The following is a 6113-nucleotide window of genomic DNA, read 5'->3' as shown; positions in this document are numbered from 1 at the left end:
AATTCAATCAGGATTGTGAGTTCATTGATTTTCTGCCTGTCATTTATCCATCAACGAAAATTGAGTGTTAAGGACTGAAATACTAAAGGTGGACACCAAATACTTGGTGCTTGCCCTCAGTCATAGAATCCCAGAAATACATGAATAATCAGAAATCATGGTGACTACTAGGAAGGAACATACGGCATCTTGTAAAACTGTATAACAAGGGTAACCGATTTAATCTGGGTGGGGCGGGATAAAAGGTTGGCCTTCCTGAGGAAGTGATGGCTGAGCTGGGAAGGAGGTGACTAACGAATGGAGGGTGGGGAGTGGGGAAGAGCATTCCAAGCAGGGATGAGCATGTGCAAAGACGTTGAGAGGAGGGCTCTTGGCATATTTGAAGAACTAGAGAACCAATAAGGCTCTCTAAAAGCGTGGGAAAGTGTGAGGAGGGGAGCGGTGTGATGGGAGGCTGGAGATGGAGTTCTGGTGTATATGGCCACCTGGGCAGCTGGGAGAATTAGGTGAGAAGGCACTGCTAGGACCACACTATATATGTCAAACCCCATGAACTCCTAGAAATGTGCACTAGGAACTATTAGTGAGGCCATCAACTCATCAACTATAGCCTTTGGCTTTGACTTTGGAGTTTTCTGTTGTCCTTCTAACCTGGACATGAATGAAGACCTTGAGTCTCATGGCAATAACACACCTGCATATTGTTCTAACGGAGAAATATCTTAAATGAGTATGAGATAAGCTAAAAGAAGAAGGCTGACAGTCAATGCAAGAGGCAAAGAAGTGAGACACTTATAGCTACCCTCCTGCCTTATTTTTTCTCCATCTTTAGTATCCTGTGAAAATTTTGAGTGAAATACTTTTTGGATCCCTAGGGCTTGGGGAAGTTTATCTTTTTAGGGCTGTTGGAAAGACAAGAGCATTTTGGAGTGGTTTGGTAGCAATTTGTGGTCTCTTTTTGCTTTTCTTGGCAGTAGGACCTGCTTTCCCTGGCAGGGCTCTGCCCGGATGTGCTGTTGAGGCCCAGCATTTTAAGAAGAACGTCTCAATGGCTGAGGTTTTTAAGGCTCACTTCACGTTTGTATTCCAATTCACCGAGTGTTTATCCAGAAGCTTGTGGACCAGACACGACGGAGAGCTTTGTCAACAAAGAAAAAAAAAAAAGCAGATAAAATTAGGGAATAGCTTTCTCGGGTGAAGAATAATTTTAGAGATTGAATTCTCAGAGGAAAAAAAAAAAAAAACAGTGTTATATTCCTGAACTTATGGTTTCTAGGAAAAGATAACTCCAAACAAAAGAGAAAGAAAGAACGTTATTAATCCTTATTTAGAAAGGGAACAGGGTGTTACAAATAAAACAGTATCCAGGTGCTAATAAATGAAACCTCCAAGTGAATTAGGACCCTTCTAATTTACTGTTTTTACCCAAAGACATAATTCAGCCTTTGATTTAAAAAGAATATATATCTGAATCTAGAATTTCAACTTAGAAGTAAATTACCTGGTAGCTATCTTTCTCTTTCTCTTAATAAGGAAAATAACTTCATAAGAAAAATACTTTTGGGATTTGATAACAAAGTCTCTCTCAGAATTATTAAGTGATTTCATAAAAGAAATGAATACAGATATTAGAACCAGAATCACAACACTGGATCTTCTGAGGTCACGAGAGCCTAGCTTGGGTCCTTGATTTGGTCCTTTAGCCAAATCATTCAGCATTTAACCACAGTGAGGTGTCATCAAGCAACGAAATCTCCCACAAAGATAAAAAAATTCTCTCCATCCTTTTGACCATCATAAAGATCTCACTACTGAACACTGTCCCAGCAGAACAAAGGGAAAGGAAAGATGCATAACTGGCATTCTTTGCCACGATTAGAAGGAACTGGGGGTAGAAATGGAAAGACCAGCAATCACTCTCAAAAAGTATTTCTGCTTTATACGGAATCGAGCTACTAAAAAAGAGACAGTCACTCTAATTCAAAATTGTATGGTTTTTATGCTGGGCATAAAGAATTTGCACCAACCCTGACATTTACCCTCAAGCCATCTCCTAGAAGAAGATGCTGACATCTAGGAATGATAAACCAGGAACTCACGATTCACCTTTTTCCTTTGTGTCCTTTCCTCTTTCATCTTTGCGAAGTAAATGGAATGAATTCACACTCCTTCCATTAGAGTTCATCAGGCAATAAGTGTAGCTAACAAATGTTTTAGTCTTCCTGAGCCTTCTACTTAATGGTGGAAACCATCTACTAGGTGGCTTCTGCCTGAAGAATGGATTATATTTCGACCAAGTTCTCAGTCTGAACTGAGATTTCTCTGAAGCGACATCTCTTTTCTCATCAGCATAGAGAGTCAGGTAAAAATAGAACTCCCTTACTTCTCTTCTGCTAATGTGTGTTAACAAGAAAAGAGTGAATGAACTCAACTTGTATCTTACTGCTCCAAACACCCCTGAGAGGGATGATTCTCTTTATTTTCTATTCAGTGACCACACTGGACAGATAGAGCTACAGGCAGGCTCATCTGTAGCTGTACTGTGTTGTTGGATCCGAAGTGTTACCACTATTATCACTTCTGAGTGATGACAGCATGGCAGCCAGGAGGCTGACATAATAAAGATGACAATAGCTATCGCTGTGTGCCAGGAACTGTGCTAGTGCTTTATGTGACATCACCTCCTTTAGTTCTCCTCTGAGCCCAGTGGATGGGGTCATTGCTAGTCCCATCAATACCCAGAAGGTTAAGTGACTTACGTTCATTCAAAACGAAAAGAGGGAAAGATAGATTCCCTTTGAAACTCACTGCTCCAAATGTGGTTGAGATGAATGGTTCCCAGGCCAGTCTAATTCTGAAGGCCATGTTATAACTTCTACAAAGACCACCTTTGCATTCTTTTTTTCTTTTTAATTAACATCTTTATTGGAGTATAATTGCTTTACAATGGTGTGTTAGTTGCTGCTGTATAACAAAGTGAATCAGCTATATGTGTACATATATCCCCATATCTCCTCCCTCTTGCGTCTCCCTCCCACCCTCCCTATCCCACCCCTCTAGGTGGTCACAAAGCACCAAGCTGATCTCCCTGTGCTATGTGGCTGCTTCCCACCAGCTATCTATTTTACATTTGGTAGTGTATATATGTCCATGCCACTCTCTCACTTCGTCCCAGTTTACCCTTCCCCCTCCCCGTGTCCTCAAGTCCATTCTCTATGTCTGCATCTCTATTCCTGTCCTGCCCCTAGCTTCTTCAGAACCTTTTTTTTTTAGATTCCAGATATATGTGTTAGCATACAGTATTTGTTTTTCTCTTTCTGACTTCACTCTGTATGACAGACTCTAGGTCCATTTACCTCACTACAAATAACTCAATTCTTTTTATGACTGAGTAATATTCCATTGTATATATGTGCCACATCTTCTTTATCCATTCATCTGTGGATGGACACTTAGGTTGCTTCCATGCCCTGGCTATTGTAAATAGAGCTGCAGTGAACATTGTGGTACATGACTCTTTCTGAATTATGGTTTTCTCAGGGTATATGCCCAGTAGTGGGATTGCTGGGTCATATAATAGTTCTATTTTTAGTTTTTTAATGAAACTCCATACTGTTCTCCATAGTGGCTGTATCAATTTACATTCCCACCAACAGTGCAAGAGGGTTCCCTTTTCTCCACACCCTCTCCAGCATTTATTGTTTCTAGATTTTTTGATGATGGCCATTCTGACCGGTGTGAGGTGATACTTCATTGTAGTTTTGATTTGCATTTCTCTACTGATTAGTGATGTTGAGCATCCTTTCATGTGTTTGTTCGCCATCTGTATGTCTTCTTTGGAGAAATGTCTATTTAGGTCTTCTTCCCATTCTTGGATTGGGTTGTTTGTTTTTTTGATATTGAGCTGTATGAGCTGCTTGTATATTTTGGAGATTAATCCTTTGTCAGTTGCTTCACTTGCAAGTATCCTTTTCTCCCATCCTGAGGGTTGGGAGGGTTTCTCCCATCCTGAGGGTTGTCTTTTCGTCTTCTTTATGGTTTCCTTTGCTGTGCAAAAGCTTTTAAGTTTAATTAGGTCCCATTTGTTTATTTTTGTTTTTATTTCCATTTCTCTAGGAGGTGGATCAAAAAGGATCTTGCTGTGATTTATGTCATAGAGTGTTCTGCCTATGTTTTCCTCTAAGAGTTTGATAGTGTCTGGCCTTACATTTAGGTCTTTAGTCCATTTTGAGTTTATTTTTATGTATGGTGTTAGGGAGTGTTCTAAAAATATGGAACGCTTCACGAATTTGCGTGTCATCCTTGCGCAGGGGCCATGCTAACCTTCCCTGTATCGTTCCAATTTTAGTACATGTGCTGCCGAGGCAAGCACACACCTTTGTATTCTTAATACAATGATCTGGGGCTGCTGCTGTGAAGATTCTCCTCCCGCCAGTTATCACCCTAAACTCCCTTCTTTTTCTAAAACCTTTTCATTTTCAATTTAGTTTCTCCAACGTCTCTCTCAGATGCTCTTGGCTTCAGGGCCGGTGCTGTGAGAGAATATTCTTTCCTCTAAAATAGAACACTGTACGAGGATTTCCATTCATGGTTTTCATTCATACTAAAAATAGCTCACAGTTTTGAAAAATTAGCATACTCATGTTAATTGTCTTGATGAAAGGGCCTCCAGCATCCTCTCCGTTTTATTTATTTCTTAAAAACCTTAAGGTGTTTATTTTATAGTCTTAATGATCAAGCCGAAGTTTCAAAAGACAGATCCAGACATGCTGCTCTTTCTCTGGGTCACTTGCTCCTGATAAACTTTGGACATTGAGACATTTCTCCTCTGTTGTCATCAGGAAGGGGAATGGGCTTATTTAACAGCCTTTTATGGGAAAACAGTGTAGGGCTTTTTTTCTCTTTCTATATTAGGAGTCCTCCCACCCCCCAATCGGAGACGCGATAACCAATCTCAAGCAATCTGAAGGAAAAGCAAGACGGGGAATGAATTCCTTAGAAGAGCAAATAAGAGGAGGGGACGCTTTTATCCCTTCTTTGGTTCAACTAAGCTCCTATTACGATTGGAGAAGAGCACTGAGAATTATAGGATTTAGGACTGGAACCTTTGAGGCCATCTGGTGATTTCTTCCATGGTATAAATATACTGTCTTCTAATCTGTAGCAAATGGTCTGGCTGAGTCCTCTCTGCTAGAAGATCCTCCGTGGTGGAGAGGACCCTGCATGGGGGCAACCTGTTCCGGTAATGATGACATTATTATTGCTATGGGTTGCATAGCAGAGAGGTTAAAAGCAAGGTTCTGCAGGAAGGCTGCCTGATCTCCAACACCAGTTTTGCCCCAGCTTCATTTGTTGGTCCTGCAGATTCCTTCTCCGACTGTCTCCATCCTGCTCTGTTCCTCGGGAGGTTGAACTACAAGGTCTGCATATGAGTTGTGCCAATGTGCTCTCTTGCCCTCTGCTTCCAGCTTTGGCCAACAGGCAGCCCCGCAGGGGAGAGAACAGGAGGGAAGTAGGGGTCAAGTTATTTACTCCCAGGCCCCCTTCCAGCAGGTCGCTATGGCAACAACATCTCAGTTAATGTCAGCTGGAACTGAGCACTCCCTCTGGGTTCAGGTTAGGGTGGGTAATGGTGCCCCACTGTTACAGTCTGTGGGCTCTGCACTATCCCTTAGAGTTTCCCTACATCCTTCCCATACCCTTCTAAATAGTCTCTTTGTTAAACTTTGCACAACGTACTTAATTTGAACATGCCATCTTTTTCTAGCTGGGACCTTGACTGACACAACCACTCAGTAACTGTGTAATGCTGGGCAAATTCTGTAACCTCTCTTGGACTCAGTTTTCTCCTCTGTAAAATGGGGGTAATAATAATAATATACACTGTAGAAGGTCATCTTAAGAATCAAATGAGATAATATATATATTAAGATACTTTGAACACACAGTTAGGACTCAGCAAACGCTAGGGTAATACTCCAACATAGTCTCCAACTGGGACCATGAAGTCCCAGCCTAAACACTACCTTAATTCAACCGTGGTAAGTCACTTCTCACAGCTCAGGTTAAGCCTTAAGTCAACCATCAATAAGGCAGAAAAGAAAAAAATCCTT

At 41.2% G+C, this 6113-nt stretch overlaps 1 non-coding gene across 1 annotated transcript; it reads right to left on the bottom strand.

Annotated features, from left to right (window-relative positions):
• Positions 1-4265: 4265 nt before the first annotated feature.
• On the bottom strand, positions 4266-4372 carry LOC117313475 (U6 spliceosomal RNA). The gene has a single exon (XR_004527981.1). It is a non-coding gene; the product is annotated as a U6 spliceosomal RNA (small nuclear RNA).
• Between the last annotated feature and the right edge of the window lie 1741 nt (positions 4373-6113).

Source organism: Tursiops truncatus, chromosome 8, assembly GCF_011762595.2.
Source record: "Tursiops truncatus isolate mTurTru1 chromosome 8, mTurTru1.mat.Y, whole genome shotgun sequence".
NCBI classification, from domain to species: domain Eukaryota; kingdom Metazoa; phylum Chordata; class Mammalia; order Artiodactyla; family Delphinidae; genus Tursiops; species Tursiops truncatus.
This window is presented reverse-complemented; position numbering and strand designations above follow the sequence as displayed.